This window comes from Mesoplodon bidens (genome assembly GCF_964165515.1).
Source record: "Mesoplodon bidens genome assembly, chromosome: 5".
Taxonomy (NCBI): Eukaryota; Metazoa; Chordata; class Mammalia; order Artiodactyla; family Ziphiidae; genus Mesoplodon; species Mesoplodon bidens.
Genome location: NC_138161.1, coordinates 131,719,987 through 131,739,974, shown reverse-complemented (window position 1 = coordinate 131,739,974; position 19,988 = coordinate 131,719,987).

The window sequence follows — 19,988 nt, the reverse complement described above, 5'->3', positions numbered from 1 at the left end:
GTGAAAGTTTAACCAAGTTAAGTTAGAACCCAGCACAAAGTATTATTTTGAAAGGTGATATACAGTGGGTCACGGGAAGGAAATGAGAATCTTCACTTTCTCCAGAACCAGACTTTCACCATGTGGCTTCATCATTTCATGTGCCAATATAATAAAAATAAAACATATTCCAAAATGCACCTTCTGTTTTTTATAAATTATGTTCTCTACATTCCTCTATTAGCATTAATAATCATTAATGCTTCTTATGCATTCTGTTAATAAGAAAGAACACCTTCAATTTTTTCAAAACATATTTTGCCTACATATTTTTTAATACAAGTTGACAATGTTTATATCTTCACACTAGCAAAAGGATGTTCTAGCAGGAAATAAAGTGGTTTATTTAGAGATGAATCTCAGTGCTTTAAACAACCAACCCAGTTCTCATCAACATAATGTACATAAAATTCAAAATAGTTTAAACTGCCATAATCAGAGGAAATTACCTGCCAAAACACCTCTTGGCAGTTACAGACACAGCCAGAACATCTGGTCAGCTGTGAGCCCTGCCTAATAATGGATAGAAAAAAAGCCTGGAAATAAAGTTGAAAAGGAAAAGAGAAAGTCATGTCGACCAAGGGCAATCGGAGTAACTTATTACCTTTATACTGTCTGTAATAATATTGCTTAAGATAGTGTCACAAAATACCTTTTCCCTAACTTTATTCTTCAATATTTCATCATGTGACAACAGTGGCATCTACACTGTAAAAATCCAGAACACAGATGCCTGACCAGAATTTGAGGGACAAGTAGAGTTCCTTGACTTCCTATAAACTTACTTCTCAGAACAATCTGGATAAAATTTTTGAGGATCTTAAAAGATCCTGAGAAACCAGGTTAACAAATAATTTGGGACATTCCTCATGACTCCTTTAAGGGCCCATAAAAGAAAGAGTGCCATCAAATCTACAAGGTGATGGTATTTCTGATAGTTAGAAGGCAGGTAAAAGTTTCCCGTGCAGAATTGTCTAGGGGAAACCAATATAAACTAACAAAACTGCTTTACAGGTGGAGGAGGGAAAGGTGACAATGGCAAGAAAGTAAAACATAAAACTCTGATTATGAGGTTAAACTGCCCCTTATAAAAAATACGATATCTTTACCTCAATATTTAGCATTCAGAACTAGCTCAGAACCCAGGGACGCAAATTTGTTCCATTAAATGTGCCATATGGGAATTATACACTCATTCACACTTACTTACTCAACTGATAAAAGACTGAAAGAAACTGTAATCTTAAAATTTACATAAATATTTCTAAGTCCATTAGGTCTTTAGGTGGCAGAGGTAAAAGAGATAATCCCAATTATTGAATATCATCCAGTGTTCACCTAGTTTATAAAAGACACAAAAGTTCTACTCACCATTTTATTTGAGCCTTTATGTAGCTTAATATTTCTTTCCTCAATCAGAGAGAAAGCATTTGAGTGACTAAAAATCAAAAATCCTAACAAGATCATTCCTTATCTTAACTGAATACCTTTTGCATGACATCTCAGGGTATTTCGTTTGTCTTCATATGAATTGTGAAAATAAACATGTGAAGAAAAATATCTATCAATATATTAAAATTTAAAAACTATAAAGCTTCATTTTATTTATGGAAAAGTTTAAGTAGTCAGTGCTTAATTCTTCCCTTGTCATATTTCTCATTTATCAGTAAAATGACTTGGTGCCCAAGTTACTAGTAGTGCTGTCTCTTAAAATATTCTTGACAATGTCTCACAAAAAAAATCTTCTAAGTCATCATTCCTCTTCTAGTTTTCCTACCACCAAATTCACTCAAGAAACATTGTTTCATATTTTGAAAATTTTTATGGCCATGATCTAGTAGCTGAGACATAGACCTCCATTATATGAGAAAATGAAACATCTTACTGATTATTTTTAGCAATGCAAATAAATTTGAGTTTCCAATGGGCATTATGGCTACAAACTGATTTTAAAATGTCATATCAGAAGTACCCTCCCCACACCCTACATATCGGATACATTCTATTACTACATAAGTGCTCACTGCCCAAGTAAACATTAGGCTTATTGACAAGAGTTTCTGTTTCTCATTTGAAACAAACATTTATGCCTCATTTTCTTTAGATGAAAAAACAAACAAGTAATTCCCAGAGAAACGTGCAAGAAATCACTGAAAATACTCAAGTTCTCTCTATTCTCAGGTTCTACCAACTTGTTCTCACAAAGTGTTTAAATTATTTTGGTCATTTCAAATAGATGAATGTTGGGCTTTTGTGGACATGGGAAAAGATCAAAGGCAGAGAACTTCTAACCTTTTACCTTTAACATACAATATGTAAATGGGAGTTTTTCTAAAAAAGAACATGCATTGGTTCCAAAAACCTACAATGAAATATGGTAGTATTAAATTATGTTGATTTCCCAGGACACAAATTATAAGAAGCAGTAGCAGAAAGCAATCTGAGTTGAACACTCATTTATATGAAGCAATGGCACCTAGAAACTGTGCCCAAGCTTATAAACTGCTAGTTGTCCCCTAAAATCTATTCTCCCCTCTTCCCTAGTAATAGGCCTCCCAATTTTGAACTGGGCACATGGTTACTCAAAGGCTCAATTTCCAAACTTCCCTTTCAAACAGAGTGGCTCTTGGACTGTTCTGGCCAGTGAGTTGCAAGAGGAAACACCATGTGGCAAAGTCTAGAAAGCTAACTTCATAGACCTCTAGCATATACACTTTGGTCCTTCCTTTCTGTTCTTTTCTCTTTCTTTTGTCTGGAATACAACTGTGATGACTGAGGCTGAGCAATCAGCTTGGACCATAAAATATTCTTGAGAACTGAAGCTAAAAATATGATAGTAGGAGCTATCATAACAGTTCCAGATGTGATCTGGATGAAAATCCCCAGAGGGTGGTATACAAAATCACAGGACTAGAAATCAGGAGGTTGGGTTAGACTCCTGAATCCACTGAATGATATTCAGTAAGACACAATCACCCTTTGCCTGCCCTCCTTATCTCCTAGATTTTAGTTAGGATTTGAGATAATAGATGCTCAACAAGGTAAGCTACTTATTTCCATTTTGTTTATATTTGAGACAAAGAACACTTATCCTAAAGAGAGTTGGCTCAGGTGGTTCCTAATTGAGGTAGGTGTCAGGTGGTACAGAAATATGGCACCATGGCTGCCCTCAGGTGTGCTTTCCCCCCAGGGCTCTGCTATAATGAGGTACAAAGGGATGTGTGCATAAGACATTTCCCTGCATGCAAAGTTTTCAACAGATTGTTACAATCTAAGGGTTATTGATGCTCAAAAGTTTACAAGCACAACTGAAAACAAAATCCAACATAATTTGAAAAATATCTGCACACATAAAAATGAACTCCAACCCAGGGAACTCAGAGTTTGTAGAGAAGTTTGCTTCTTTTTTGTTGTTGTTTATTAATATTGATTTTTTTCTTTGTTTTTTTAACAATATTCAGAAGAAATACATAAAGTGTCTACTAGATAGCTGGAAAATATAAAACATTTCCAATTATCAAAAACAAGTAAATTGGACACCCTAAAATTTTATAAAATAATTAAAGCATGACAACGTATTTGTTACAGTATGTGGCCTGAATGTGTCCCTGCTCTATAGTGCCACCTACAGTTTCCCCAGTCGCTCTGACCCTGAGCTGGTGTTTGTTCAAATGTAGTATATGGAGAGTCACATCACCAAGATGGCCGAACAAGATGTCCCTCACTAATATCCCCCCCTCAACAACAACAATTTGGCATCCATCCATGGACAAAGGTGCCTCTGTGGGAGCAACAGAATCTAGCCCCATATGCCAAGGGTAATAGACATACATACCTCAACCCTGCCTATGGACCCTGAAGTGGCCCATGAACTGGCTCTAGCCCCTCTTGGCCGCAGTCTGGGAGCCCCTGGAGAATACTGACTTAAACAATCAGCCTTGGATTTCCCTGGTGGCACAATGGTTAAGAATCTACCTGCCAAGGCAGGGGACACGGGTTTGAGCCCTGGTCTGGGAAGATCCTACATGCCACAAAGTAACTAAGCCCATGCACCACAACTACTGAGCCTATGCTCTAGAGCCCGCAAGCCACAACTACTGAGCCCATGTGCCACTACTACTGAAGCCTGTGTACCTAGAGCCCGTGCTCTGCAACAAGAGAAGCCACCACAATGAGAAGCCCACACACCACAATGAAGAGTAGCCCCTGCTTGCCATGACTAGAGAAAGCCTGAGAGCAGCAACGAAGACATAATGCAGCCAAAAATAAATAAATAAATAAAATTTATTTTAAAAAACATCAGCCTCTTACCTTGTGAAAATCCAGGAGTTCAGTGGAGAAGTTCTAGCCATTGAACCACTGGAGCAAAAAAATCCAAGACTGGACACATTGGAGAGGGTAAGAGGAATAGTTTGACTTTACCCTCATCACCTCTCCCCCAAGGTGGCACAACTCAGCCTAAGAGAGCCCTTCTTGGCCTGCAATTTCTCCCACAGAGGAAAAGGAGAGCATGTGAGTGAGCACCTGGCTTCCCCAGCTTTGTGGGACACTACCAAAGAGGCCCATTTCTCTCTCATCTCATCCAGGGTACTGAGTCATGAGCTGCATGACTGCGAGCAGTGAGCAGCTGGGAGAACAGGAGCCAGGGCTTGGAACATATCAAAGGGACATGAATGATACTAACCATATCACAGATTCCATCATAGAGACCTGCCTAAGAGTCACTGGGATGCCCTGCCTGCAGATTCCCCCCAACCAGCCCAGTCACTCCGAGCTCTTCACAAACACACACACACATGTACCCATACCCCATGGCCAGCTCCCTGTGTGTGCTTCCAATAGTTGTGAGAGCAACCTTTGGCAGACAGATAGTGAGCACATGCTCAAAGCAGGCCTGAATCTGTGGGCCAAAGAGAAACCGCAAACTTGAACTTTTAGCACTTCCCCTGGGAAAGTAAAGAAGGAGGCTGGGGCTTCCCTGGTGGCGCGGTGGTTGAGAATCTGCCTGCTAATGCAGGGGACACGGGTTCAAGCCCTGGTCTAGGAGGATCCCACATGCCGTGGAGCACCTAGGCCCGTGAGCCACAACTACGGAGCCTGTGCATCTGGAGCCTGTGCTCCGTAACAAGAGAGGCCACGATAGTGAGAGGCCCACGCACCGCGATGAAGAGTGGCCCCCGCTTGCCACAACTAGAGATAGCCCTCGCACAGAAACAAAGACCCAACACAGCAGAAATAAATTAATTAATTAATAAACTCCTACCCCCAACATCTTCTTTAAAAAAAAAAAAAAAAAAAAAAAAGAAGGAGGCTGTCAGCACCCAGCCTGGTATATTGCAGGATCAAGAGAAGGCATACAAGCTTAAGAATTCTGCCACAAGATGGAGTAAAAAGTGTGGGGCCGGCATATCTACAGAAAGTCTGAGAAAGTCTCAGGATTTCTAGAACGGCTGAGGGAAGGTTATTTCTCTCCTACTGTCAGTCAGTAAGGACTGGAGGAAGTGACTGCTACTTCAAATATGAAGACAGCAACACAAAACTACAAGGAACATGGAAAATCAAGGAAACATGACACCACCAAGGGAAAACAATAATATTCCAGTAACTCACCCCAAAGACATAGAGATCTACAATTTACCTGATAAAGAATTCAAAACAGCTGTTTAAAGGAAGCTCAATAAGCTACAAGAAAACACAGAAAAATAATACAATGAAATTAGGAAAACAATATACACAAAAAATGAGAAGTTTAATAGAGACAGAAATTGTAAAAAAAAAAAAAAAGAACCCAACAGAAATTCTGGAGCTGAAGAATACAATGAATGAAATGAAAAAAAATGCATTAGACAGCATCAACATCAGAATGGATCAAGCAGAAGAAAGAATCTGTGAAGTAGAAGACGAGAACTTTGAAATTCTCCAGCCAGAGAAGAAAAAATGAATGCCTACATGAATTATGAAATACCATCAAGAGAAGCAATCTGCAAATTACAGTCACAGAAGGAGAAGAGAGGAAGAAAGAGGCAGAAAGCTTATTTAAAGAAATAATGGCTGAAAACTTCAAAATCTGGAGAGAGATTTGCTCACCCAAGTTCATGAAGCTCACAGGTCCCCCCAAAAATTCAACTGATAAAGATCTTCTCCAAGACACATTATATTGATAATAAAACTGTCAAATATCAAAGACAAACATAGAATCTTAAAAGCAGCAACAGGAAAGAAGCTTGTAATTTACAAGGGAATCCCCATAAGTCTATTAGTGAATTTCTTCCCAGAAAACTGACAGTCCGAGAGAGATCAGAATGATATAATCAATGTGCTGAAAGAAAAAAACTGCCAACCACACATACTTTGTCCAGAGAAGTTTTCCTTCAGAAATGAAGGAGAGATAAAGACTTCCCCAGACAAACAAAAGTTGAGGGAGTTCATCACCACTAGACTTGACTTACAAGAAATGGTGAAAGGAATTCTTCAAGTTGAAATAAAAGGAAACTATTAGTGACATGAAAACATATGAAAATATACAACACACTGGCAAAGGTAAATATATAGTCAAATTCATAATACTCTCTCTAATATGGTGGCATATTAACCTACTTAACTCTAGTAAAAAAAGATTAAAGGACAAAAGTATTAAAAACATTAAAGGACAAAAGTATTAAAAATAACCACAGCTACAATAATTTGTTAATAAATATACAATATAACAAGAGGTAAATTTTGACATCAAAAACATAAAATGTGGGGAATAAAAGGGTAGACTTTTTGTATGCAACTGAAGTTAAGTTGTCATCAATGTAAAACAGACCGTAAGGCAGTTTATGTAAGCCTCATGGTAACCACAAAGCAAAAACCTACAGTAGATACACAAAGGATAAAGAAAAGGGAATTAAACCATACCACTATGGAAAATCATCAATTCACAAAGGAAGACAGAGAGAAAAAAGGAACAAGGGAAGTACAACACAGCCAGAAAACAATAATTTGGCATTGTAGCACTTATCTATTAATAATTACTCTAAATATAAATGAATTAAATTCTACAATCAAAAGGCAGAATGGATAATAAACCAAGACCCAACTACATGCTGCCTATAAGAGATTCATTTCAGCTTTAAGATCACCCACAGGTTCAAAGTGAAGGAACAGAAAAAGATATTCCATGCAGATGGAAAGCATTTAACTCAAAATGGATTAAAGATTGAAACGTAAGATGTAAAACCATAAAACTCCTAGAAGAAAACTTAGAGAAAAGGCTTCTTGACATTGGTCTTGACAATGATTTTTGGGATATGACAGCAAAAACACAAACAATAAAAGCAAATATAAATAAGTGGGACTACATCAAACTAAAAAGCTTCTGCACAGCAAAAGAAACAATCAACAAAATGAAAAGGCAGCCTGTGGAAATGGAGAAAATATTTGCAAACCATCTATCTGATAATGGGTTAATATCCAAAATATATAAGGAGTTACACAACTCAATACCAAAAAAAACAAAAACAAAAAAACCTCAAAAAATCGAATTAAAAAATGGGCAGAGGACCTGAATAGACATTTCCAAAGAACACATACAAATGGCCAACAGGTACTTGAAAAAATGCGTAGCATCATTAATCATCAAGGGAAATGCAAATCAAAACCACAATGAGATATCACCTCACACCTGTTATAATGGCCAGTACCTAAAAGACAAGAGATAAGAAGTGTTGGCGAGGATGTGAATAAAAGGGAACCCTTGGGCACTGTTGGTAGGAATGTAATCAGTACAGCGACTATGGAAAGCAGTATGGAGGCTCTTCACTGTATTAAAAATAGAACTACCATATGATCCCCCTTCTCCGTACATATCCAAAGAAAAAGAAATCAGGATCTCAAGGAGATATCTGCATTCCCATATTCAATGCAGCATTATTCACAGTAGCCAAGAAATGGAAACAACCTAAGTGTCCAGCTATAGATGAATGGATAAAGAAGAATATTATTCATTCATGAGACAGAAGAAAATCCTGCCATTTGTAACAACATGGATGGTCCTTGAGGGCATTATGCTAAGTGAAATGAAGTCAGATAGAGAAAGACAAAGACTGTATATCACTTATATGGGGAATATAAAAAGCCAAACTCATAGAAACAGAGTAGAATAGTGAGAGGTTGCCAGCCACTGGGAGTTGGGGGAATGGGAAAATATTGGTCAAAGAGTACAAACTTCCAGCTATAATAAGAATAATTTCTAGGGATCTAATGTACAGCATGGTGACTACAGTTAACAATATTATATCACATACTTGAAAGTTGCTAAGAAAGTAAATCTTAAATGTTCTCATCACAAAAAAAAAACACGTAATTATGTGAGGTGATGAAGGTGTTAACTAACCTACTGTGGTAGTCATTTCACAATATATATACATATCAAATCAGCAGGTTGTACACCTTAAACGTACACAGTGTTATGTCAATTATATCTCAATAAAACTAGGGGGAGAAAAAGAAAAAATATTTGGCCCTTATAGATGCTGTAATATTTTTAACTGCACATGTTACAATATTATGAGACAACTTTACAAACTTACCCTCAAAAAAAAATAATAACACATTGAAATAGAAGAAGCAGTATTCTACCACTCAGGGAAGAGAGAACTTATACAGAATTATAGGAAGTTCAGATTACCTCTGGTGCCAGAGGACACCTCCTTTTCATTCAACTAGTGACAAAGAGAAAGTTATTTGTGAAACTCAAATTAGGAGTAACAAATATATTCGACCTTCTAAATTAGAAGGTTTTATTATGTAAAATCACAGCAAAAACAACAAAATTTACTAAATAGTGCAACTAATGAATACATGGCAATTTTTCAGACTATCCTTTGTACTTCTTTCTCCTTTCAACACAATGGTATTTCACGATTAAAATACCAAGCCATCTTTCTATAATGAGTAGAAATGAGTCATAATAGCATCTTGAAAATTTCGGCAGCATATAGGCTACTGTCAGAAATTCCTTAGGCAAAGCTTTTGGGACATTCTCTTGCATTTCATTGTCACAAAATCCATTATACCAGGACAGATCTCAGCCTGCCTGAGTAGCATCTATCTGAGGGTTATAATTTTGTCATAAAAATTTACTCTCACATGAACTTAGCATAAAAGGTCTCCGTCCAGAAAATAGGAATTGAAATGGATGTATTATCACTTGAACTGCTTTTTTGCTCACTTATCCTTCAATTACAAGCCTTAAGTTCACTGGTGTCAAGAGAGGTTAAACCAGCAAAATGTAAAACAATTTTTGATATATGTGAGGGAAATTTGACACTTAATGTTCCAAATGCATTATTATTGCCATGGTATCACTGAAATGTGCTATTGATTCATTTTACATTGTGGATTAGAGACTTAAAAGACTATTCATGAAACAAAGAAAAAATCCATATATGTATCATTTCATATATAAAAGAAATTGCAAGAACATTGGTTTCTCTTCTTATTTAAAAAGTCTCCAATTTCTTTTTTTTAATCTCTGCTTTGCAAAACAAATTCCAAGAGGAAATCAAATTTAATGGGACAAAGAGAGGGGAGGTGAGAAGGAAAAATTGGGGGAATTGTAATCATACTGGCAGTAATGATCATATGAAAAGTAACATTTGCATAGCACTGGATAATTTAAAAATTACCCTCACTTGCATGTCTGCATTTGATCACGACAACTCTGAGACTGAGTTGGGGGGAGGCTAGTATTATCTCCACTTTATGTATTAGAAACCATGGCTCTTAAGTGACTTGCATATATAAAGTTGCAACCTGAAACTAGACCTTCACACTTAAAAATTCAAATTCTTTTCCTTACACCACACTGTCCAATGGTCATCACTTTCCTAGAAGGAGACAGCGAAAGAGGTTATCTAATTTGTGAGTCATCAATTTAGGTTCTAATTCTCCAACCCTGCCAAAGGTATCAATATATCTTCTTAACAACCCATCAGACTCTCTTCTAAATGGTTTAGACTTGAACATGTATTGGAATCACCTGGGAAGCCTACTAAAGTACAGATTGCTGAGCCCCTTCCCCAGAGTTTCTGAAACATTAGATCTGGGGTGGAGCACAATAATTTTCACTTTTAACAAGTTTTCAGATAATGCTGATGCTGCTGGTCCAGGAATCACACTTTGAGAAACACCGATATAGAATAATTCTAAATGTTCTAAAATAAAAATAATTACTTTTCAATGATTGTTTTTCTCAATAATTATGGTGATCTTTATTGAAGTGTGCAGTTTATTTGCAAAAGTAACTTACTCATCGGTTTTATCTTCAATTAAAATTGTAGACAAATCAAATAGATGAAATGGGGATGATATTTCCATTTCAATTTCTATCTTTCCATAAAAATGTTTGTAAATAAGTATTTGAACAAAGATTTACACATTTCAAATCCATTACACATTAAAACAGTTTAAAATATACATAAATAAATAAGGGTCCCTCCTTTGAAATTCTGTTGATTCTACAGATTTTAACTGGCATTAATTTATATTTTACCATTTATAACTTATATTTTTATTTATCAATTTATTGAATTTTTAAATGTTTAAAGTTTTTAAGTTAAAGTCATATCCAAATCCATTTTTAGAACATAAAAACAACACTTCTGCCAAGGCCTAGGTTCACTATGGCTATATCCAACTGAGGAAACTCTGATTTGGTTTGGACTAAAAAATCCTTCAGCAATGAGCAGTAGCTTTCTTAATAGTAAAACTGAGCAAATTCTATGAGAAGTATCTGCAGAAGTGTTTCTGGAGTTAACAGCATTTGTTTCAGTGAACACTAAGGGGAGGATTCCAGCTGATATGGTTCTTTGGCTGTCACATAAAAAGCTCAGACAGGGTGACGGGATAATCTGAGGACTTTCTTATGTTCTGGCAACCCTTGATGTTGCCCCTGGACAAAGCTCAGTTGAATCTGCTGCAATTAATCTTTTTCGAAGACAGAGAAATGAAGAAAGGTAAAGAACACATGTCTAGTCATTTTTACAGAAGACTAGGAAAAAAAGGTCAGGAAGAAAAAAGTAATAAAATCAGATTCTTCCCTAGCCACTTCCCCAAACACCCACCTTCTCCCAGAATTATTTAAATATTCTGCCTCTAAGCTTCATCTTAACCCAACTGTCCGTTTCATATGGTCTACAAAAAGCAAGGCTTTGAGATGAGTCAACTTTCCTCAGACTGTGGATCAGGGTAGCCTCATGATTCTGGTGTGTCTAGTATATTCCTATTTACTGCTTATTGATTTTTTAATTAAAATAACATTGTGGAAGTTAAAGATTTTTTATTCCCTTATCTTATTCTAAACCAAATATGCTTCTGATATACATTTTGTAAGACTAATAATACAGGAACAACATTTGAATGTACAGCAGATGTAAAGGAACACACAAGGACTCTGAAGTCACTCAAACGCAGGTCTGAAGAGAGGCTTCACCACTTACTAGCTATGGTCCATCTGTGAAATTCAGGTAATGCTACTTATGTTACAAGGTTACTGTGAAAATTTTAAAATAACTATATAAAACATAAGGGTGACCAATTGTTCTAGTTTGCTCAGAAGTGGAAGGTTTCCCAGGATATGAGCCTTTCAGTGCTAAAACCAAGATAGTCCTGGGAAAACTGGGACAGTTGGTCACTGACTTCTACTGAAATGCTTCTCAAGCAAAAATAAACATTAGGACGCCTCCCCTTCCAATTCTTGACCAACTACTTCACCAGATAAAATATATATCAATATTTATTAGTAGTTATCATTTTGTTATTAGACGTTAAATACTTTACATGAAATATACCAGTTATTCTTTAAATGAATCCTTAGAGCTAAATGCCATTTTAATCACTCCCATTTTGACAGATGCCAAAATGGAGGCACAGAGCAGCGGAATGCCCTACTCAATGTCACAGAGCTAATAAGTGGAACAACAGGCATTCAACTTCTAGCAGTTAAATTTTTATTTTATTTTATTTTTCTTTTTTTTAGCACTTAAAATTTTAAATGTGCACACTGAACTCCTTCTACTCAGCATCACCTGGAGGCCTAACAGAAATGCAAACTCTCATCACCACACCTACCCCAGACTAACTGACCCACAATCTATACTAAAACACTATGCTACAGTGCCTGAGATGTTGACAGCTGGAAAGATTTTTCAATCGTGAGCTTTAGATAACATGAGCAAATTCTCAGACCATGCCCCTAATTTGAGAGGTCACAAATCTGAAGCCTAGAATTTCTAAAAGCCCCACAGAGACTTAGTGAAGGAAACTAAAGTTGAACTAAAGTGGAACTTGCATCTCTGGAAGTAGACAAAAATACTAAGCACTCTTGAAACTGAAATAAACCCAAGCAGTGCTTTCTTTTTTTTTTTTAAATTAGTTTCTGCTTTATAACCAAGTGAATCAGTCATACATATACATCTGTTCCCACATCCCTTCCCTCATGCATCTCCCTCCCTCCCACCCTCCCCATCCCACCCCTCCAGGCGGTCACAAAGCACCGAGCTGATCTCCCTGTGCTCTGCGGCTGCTTCCCACTATCTATCTACCTTATGTTTGGTAGGGTATATATGTCCATGCCTCTCTTTCGCTTTGTCACAGCTTACCCCTCCCCTTCCCCATATCCTCAAGTCCATTCTCAAGTAGGTTTGTGTCTTTATTCCCGTTTTACCCCTAGGTTCTTCATGACATTTTTTTTTAATTCCATATATATGTGTTAGCATATGGTATTTGTCTTTCTCTTTCTGACTTACTTCACTCTGTATGACAGACTCTAGGTCTATCCACCTCATTACAAATAGCTCAGTTTCGTTTCTTTTTATGGCTGAGTAATATTCCATTGTATATATGTGCCACATCTTCTTTATCCATTCATCCGATGATGGACACTTAAGTTGTTTCCAGCTCCGGGCTATTGTGAATAGAGCCGCAATGAACATTTTGGTACATGGCTCTTTTTGAATTATGGTTTTCTCAGGGTATATGCCTAGTAGTGGGATTGCTGGGTCATATGGTAGTTCCACTTTTAGTTTTTTAAGGAACCTCCATACTGTTCTCCATAGTGGCTGTACCAATTCACATTCCCACCAGCAGTGCAAGAGTGTTCCCTTTTCTCCACACCCTCTCCAGTATTTATTGTTTCTAGATTTCTTGATGATGGGCATTCTGACTGGTGTGAGATGATATCTCATTGTAGTTTTGATTTGCATTTCTCTAATGATTAATGATGTTGAGCATTCTTTCATGTGTTTATTGGCAGTCTGTATATCTTCTTTGGAGAAATGTCTATTTAAGACTTCTGCCCATTTTTGGATTGGGTTGTTTGTTTTTTTGCTATTGAGCTGCATGAGCTGCTTATAAATTTTGGAGATTAATCCTTTGTCAGTTGCTTCATTTGCAAATATTTTCTCCCATTCTGAGGGTTGTCTTTTCATCTTGTTTATGGTTTCCTTTGCTGTGCAAAAGCTTTTAAGTTTCATTAGGTCCCATTAGTTTATCTTTGTTTTTATTTCCATTTCTCTAGGAGGTGGGTCCAAAAGGATCTTGCTGTGATTTATGTCATAGAGTATTTTGCCTATGTTTTCCTCTAAGAGTTTGATAGTTTCTGGCCTTACATTTAGGTCTTTAATCCATTTTGAGCTTATTTTTGTGTATGGTGTTAGGGAATGATCTAATCTCATACTTTTACACGTACCTGTCCAGTTTTCCCAGCACCACTTATTGAAGAGGCTGTCCTTTCTCCACTGTACATTCCTGCCTCCTTTATCAAAGATAAGTTGACCATATGTGTGTGGGTTTATCTCTGGGCTTTCTATCCTGTTCCATTGATCTATCTTTCTGTTTTTGTGCCAGTACCACACTGTCTTGATTACTGTAGCTTTGTAGTATAGTCTGAAGTCAGGGAGCCTGATTCCTCCAGCTCTGTTTCTGTTTTTCTCAAGATTGCTTTGGCTATTCGGGGTCTTTTGTTTTTCCAAACAAATTTTGAAATTTTTTGTTCTAGTTCTGTGAAAAATGCCAGTGGTAGTTTGATAGGGATTGCATTGAATCTGTAGATTGATTTGGGTAGTAGAGTCATTATCACAATATTGATTCCTCCAATCCAGGAGCATGGTATATCTCTCCGTCTCTTTGTATCATCTTTAATTTCTTTCATCAGTGTCTTATAATTTTCTGCATACAGGTCTTTTGTCTCCTTAGGTAGGTTTATTCCTAGATATTTTATACCTTTTGTTGCAATGGTAAATGGGAGTGTTTTCTTGATTTCATTTTCAGATTTTTCATCATTAGTGTACAGGAATGCCAGAGATTTCTGTGCATTAATTTTGTATCCTGCTACTTTACCAAATTCATTGATTAGCTCTAGTAGTTTTCTGGTAGCATCTTTAGGATTCTCTATGTATAGTATCATGTCATCAGCAAACAGTGACAGCTTTACTTCTTATTTTCCCATTTGGATTCCTTTTATTTCCTTTTCTTCTCTGATTGCTGTGGCTAAAACTTCCAAAACTATGTTGAATAAGAGTGGTGAGAGTGGGCAGCCTTGTCTTGTTCCTGATCTTAGTGGAAATGGTTTCAGTTTTTCACCATTGAGGACAATGTTGGCTGTGGGTTTGTCATATATGGCCTTTATTATGTTGAGGAAAGTTCCCTCTATGCCTACTTTCTGAAGGGTTTTTATCATAAATGGGTGTTGAATTTTGTCAAAAGCTTTCTCTGCATCTATTGAGATGATCATATGGTTTTTCTCCTTCAATTTGTTAATATGGTGTATCACATTGATTTGTGTATATTGAAGAATCCTTGCATTCCTGGAATAAACCCCACTTGATCATGGTGTATGATCCTTTTAATGTGCTGTTGGATTCTGTTTGCTAGTATTTTGTTGAGGATTTTTGCATCTATGTTCATCAGTGATATTGGCCTGTAGTTTTCTTTCTTTGTGACATCCTTGCCTGGTTTTGGTATCAAGGTGATGGTGGCCTCATAGAATGAGTTTGGGAGTGGTCCTTCCTCTGAAATTGTTTGGAAGAGTTTGAGAAGGATGGGTGTTAGCTCTTCTCTAAATGTTTGATAGAATTCGCCTGTGAAGCCATCTGGTCCTGGGCTTTTGTGTGTTGGAAGATTTTTAATCACAGTTTCAATTTCAGTGCTTGTGATTGGTCTAGTCATATTTTCTATTTCTTCCTGATTCAGTCTTGGCACGTTGTGCATTTCTAAGAATGTGTCCATTTCTTCCAGTTTGTCCATTTTATTGGCATAGAGTTGCTTGTAGTAATCTCTCCTAATTCTATTGATTTGAGTCTTCTCCCTTTTTTTCTTGATGAGTCTGGCTAATGGTTTATCAATTTTGTTTATCTTCTCAAAGAACCAGCTTTTAGTTTTATTGATCTTTGCTATCGTTTCCTTCATTTCTTTTTCATTTATTTCTGATCTGATCTTTATGATTTCTTTCCTTCTGCTAACTTTGGGGTTTTTTTGTTCTTCTTTCTCTAATTGCTTTAGGTGCAGGGTCAGGTTGTTTACTCGAGATGTTTCCTGTTTCTTAAGGTGGGATTGTATTGCTATAAACTTCCCCCTTAGAACTGCTTTTGCTGCGTCCCATAGGTTTTGGGTCGTCGTGTCTCCATTGTCATTTGTTTCTAGGTATTTTTTTATTTCCTCTTTGATTTCTTCAATGATCACTTCATTATTGAGTAGTGTATTGTTTAGCCTCCAAGTGTTTGTATTTTTTACAGATTTTTTCCTGTAATTGATGTCTAGTCTCATAGCATTGTGATCGGAAAAGATACTTGATAGAATTTCAATTTTCTTAAATTTACCAAGGCTTGATTTGTGACCCAAGATATGATCTATCCTGGAGAATGTTCCATGAGCACTTGAGAAAAATGTGTATTCTGTTGTTTTTGGATGGAATGTCCTATAAATATCAATTAAGTCCATCTTGTTTAATGTATCATTTAAAGCTTGTGTTTCCTTATTTATTTTCATTTTGGATGATCTGTCCATTGGTGAAAGTGGGGTGTTAAAGTCCCCTACTATGATTGTGTTACTGTTGATTTCCCCTTTTATGGCTGTTAGCATTTGCCTTATGTATTGAGGTGTTCCTATGTTAGGTGCATAAATATTTAAAACTGTTATATCTTCTTCCTGGATTGATCCCTTGATCATTATGTAGTGTCCTTCTTTGTCTCTTCTAATAGTCTTTATTTTAAAGTCTATTTTGTCTGATATAAGAATTGCTACTCCAGCTTTCTTTTGATTTCCATTTGCATGGAATATCTTTTTCCATCCCCTTACTTTCAATCTGTATGTGTCTCTAGGTCTGAAGTGGGTCTCTTGTAGACAGCATATATATGGGTCTTGTTTTTGTATCCATTCAGCCAATCTGTGTCTTTTGGTGGGAGCATTTAGTCCATTTACATTTAAGGTAATTATTGATATGTATGTTCCTCTTCCCATTTCCTTAATTGCTTTGGGTTCGTTATTGTAGGTATATTCCTTCTGTTTTGTTTCTTGCCTAGAGAAGTTCCTTTAGCATTTGTTGTAAAGCTGGTTTGGTGGTGCTGAACTCTCTCAGCTTTTCTTGTCTGTAAAGGTTTTAATTTCTCCATCAAATCTGAATGAGATTCTTGCTGGGTAGAGTAATCTTGGTTGCAGTTTTCTCTCCTTCATCACTTTAATTATGTCCTGCCACTCCCTTCTGGCTTGTAGAGTTTCTGCTGAGAGATCAGCTGTTAACCAGATGGGGATTCCCTTGTGTGTTATTTGTTGTTTTTCCCTTGCTGCTTTTAATATGATTTCTTTGTGTTTAATTTTTGACAGTTTGATTAATATGTCTCTTGGCCTATTTCTCCTTGGATTTGTTCTGTATGGGACTCTCTGTGCCTCCTGGACTTGATTAACTATTTCCTTTCCCATATTAGGGAAGTTTTCAACTATAATCTCTTCAAATATTTTCTCAGTCCCTTTCTTTGTCTCTTCTTCTTCTGGAACCCCTATAATTCGAATGTTGGTGCGTTTAATGTTGTCCCAGAGGTCTCTGAGACTGTCCTCTGTTCTTTGCATTCTTTTTTCTTTATTTTGCTCTGCAGCAGTTATTTCCACTATTTTATCTTCCACCTCACTAATCCGTTCTTCTGCCTCAGTTATTCTGCTACTGATCCCATCTAGAGTATTTTTCATTTCATTTGTTGTGTTTTTCATCGATGCTTGATTCATCTTTAGTTTTTCTAGGTCCTTGTTAAATGTTTCTTGCATTTTGTCTATTCTATTTCTAAGATTTTGGAATTTGGAAATAGAATCTTGGATCATCTTTACTATCATTATTCTGAATTCTTTTTCAGGTAGACTGCCTATTACCTCTTCATTTGTTAGGTCTGATAGGTTTTTATCTTGCTCTTTCACCTGCTGTGTTTTTCTGTCTTCTCATTTTGCTTATGTTACTGTGTTTGGGGTCTCCTTTTTGCACGCTGCAGATTCGTAGTTCCCATTGTTTTTAGTGTCTGTCCCCAGTGGCTAAGGTTGTTTCAGTAGGTTGTGTAGGCTTCCTGGTGGGGGGGACTAGTGCCTGTGTTCTGGTGGTTGAGGCTCGATCTTGTCTTTCTGGTGGACAGGTCCACGTCTGGTGGTGTGTTTTGGGGTGCCTGTGGCCTTATTATGTTTTTAGGCAGCCTCTCTGCTAATGGGTGGGGTTGTGTTCCTACCTTGCTAGTTGCTTGGCATAGGGTGACCAGCACTGTAGCTTGCTGGTCGTTGACTGAAGCTGGGTGCTGGTGTTGAGATGGAGATCTCTGGGAGATTTTCGCCGCTTGATATTATGTGGAGCTGGGAGGTCTCTTGTGGACCCGTGTCCTGAAGTTGGCTCTCCCACTTCAGAGGCACAGCACTGACTCCTGGCTGCAGCACCAAGATCCTTTCATCTACCCGGCTCAGAATAAAAGGGAGAAAAAGGAGAAAGAAATAATTAGTAGAAGAAATAAAAAGAGAGAGAAAGAAAGGAAGAAGGAAAGAAAGGAAGGAAGGAAGGAAGAAAGAAAGAAGGGAGGAAGGGAGGAAGGAAAGAAAGACAGACAGGAGGGAGGGAGGAAGGAAAGAAAGAAAGAGTGAAAGGAAGAAGGGTGGGAGGGAGGAAGGAAAGAAAGACAGACAGGAGGGAGGGAGGGAGGGAGGGAGGAAGGAAAGAAAGAAAGATTGAAAGGAAGAAGGGTGGGAGGGAGGGAGGAAGGAAAGAAAGACAGACAGGAGGGAGGGAGGGAGGGAGGAAGGAAAGAAAAAGAGTGAAAGGAAGAAGGGAGGGAGGGAGGAAGGAAAGAAAGAGAGAAAGAAGGAAAGGAAGGGCGGAGGGAGGGAGGGAGGAAGGGAAGTTAGGAAAAAAAGTAAGAGCAGGTAAAGTAAAATAGAATAAAGTATAAAATATAGTAGCGTTATTAAAATTAAAAAGTAATTATTGAAAAAAAAAGGACAGATAGAACCCTGGGACATATGGTGGAAGCAAATCTATACAGAGAAAATCTCACACAGAAGCATACACATACACATTCACAAAAAGAGTGCAGGGGGAAAAATCGAAAATCTTGCTCTCAAAGTCCACCACCTCAATTTGGGAAAATTCGTTGTAAAAAGAGGAAAAGGGGGAAAAGTCTGAAATCGTGTCCTCAAAGTCCACCTCCTCAATTTGGGATGATTCGCTGTCCATTCATGCACTCCACAGACGCAGGGCACATCAAGCGGACCGTGGAGCTTTAATCCGCTGCCTCCGAGGCTGCACAGAGAGATTTCCCTGTCTCTTCTCTGCTCTCACAGCTCCCAGGTCTCAGCCTTGGACCTGGCCCCGCCTCTGCGCATAGGTCGCCGGAGGGCGTCCGTTCTTCGCTCAGACAGGACGGGTTTAAAGGAGCCGCTGATTCGGGGGCTCTGGCTCACTCAGGCAGAGGGGAGGGAGGGGCGCGCAGTGTGGGGCGGGCCTGCGGCGGCAGAGGCCGGCATGACATTGCACCAGCCCGAGGCGCTCCGTGCGCTTTCCCGGGAAAGCCGTCCCTGGGTCCCGGGACCCCGGCAGTGGCGGGGTGCACAGGCTCCCCGGAAGGCGGGGTGGACAGTGACCTGCGCTCGCACACAGGCCTTGTGGCGGCGGCAGCAGCAGCCCCAGGGTCCCACGCCCGTCTCCGGGGTCCGGGCCTTTAGCCGCGGCTCGCGCCCGTCTCTGGTGCTTCTTTAAGCAGCTCTCTTAATGCCCTCTCCTCGCGCACCAGGAAACAAAAGGGAAGAAAAAGTCTCTTGCCTCTTCGGCAGCTCCAGACCCTTTCCCCGGACTCCCTCCGGGCTAGCCGTGGTGCACTAACCCCTTCAGGCTCTCTTCCTGCCGCCAGCCCCAGTCCTCTCCCTGCGCTCAGACTGAAAGCCGATACCCGAGCCTCAGCTCCCAGCCCCACCCGCCCCAGCGGCCGCGCAGACAAGGCTCTCGGGCTGGTGTGTGCCTGAGGGCACCGATCTTCTGTCCGGAATCTCTCCGCTTTGCCCTCCACACCCCTGTTGCTGTGCTCTCCTCCGCTACTCCGAAGCTTTCCCCCTCCGCCACCTGCAGTCTCCGCCCGCGAAGGGGCTTCTAGTGTGTGGAAACCTTTCCTCCTTCACGGCTCCCTCCCACTGGTGCAGGTCCCGTCCCTATCCTTTTGTCTCTGTTTATTCTTTTTTCTTTTGTCCTACCCAGGTGGTATGTGGGGAGTTTCTTGCCTTTTGGGGGGTCTGAGGTCTTCTGCCAGCGTTCAGTAGGTGTTCTGTAGGAGTTGTTCCACGTGTAGATGAAGTTCTGATGTATCTGGAGGGAGAACCGGGAGGTGGTGCCGGGCTCCGTCCCTACTGCTTCCCCGTGCGGACCAGTGCACTCACGTCCTCTCGCTGCCTCTGCT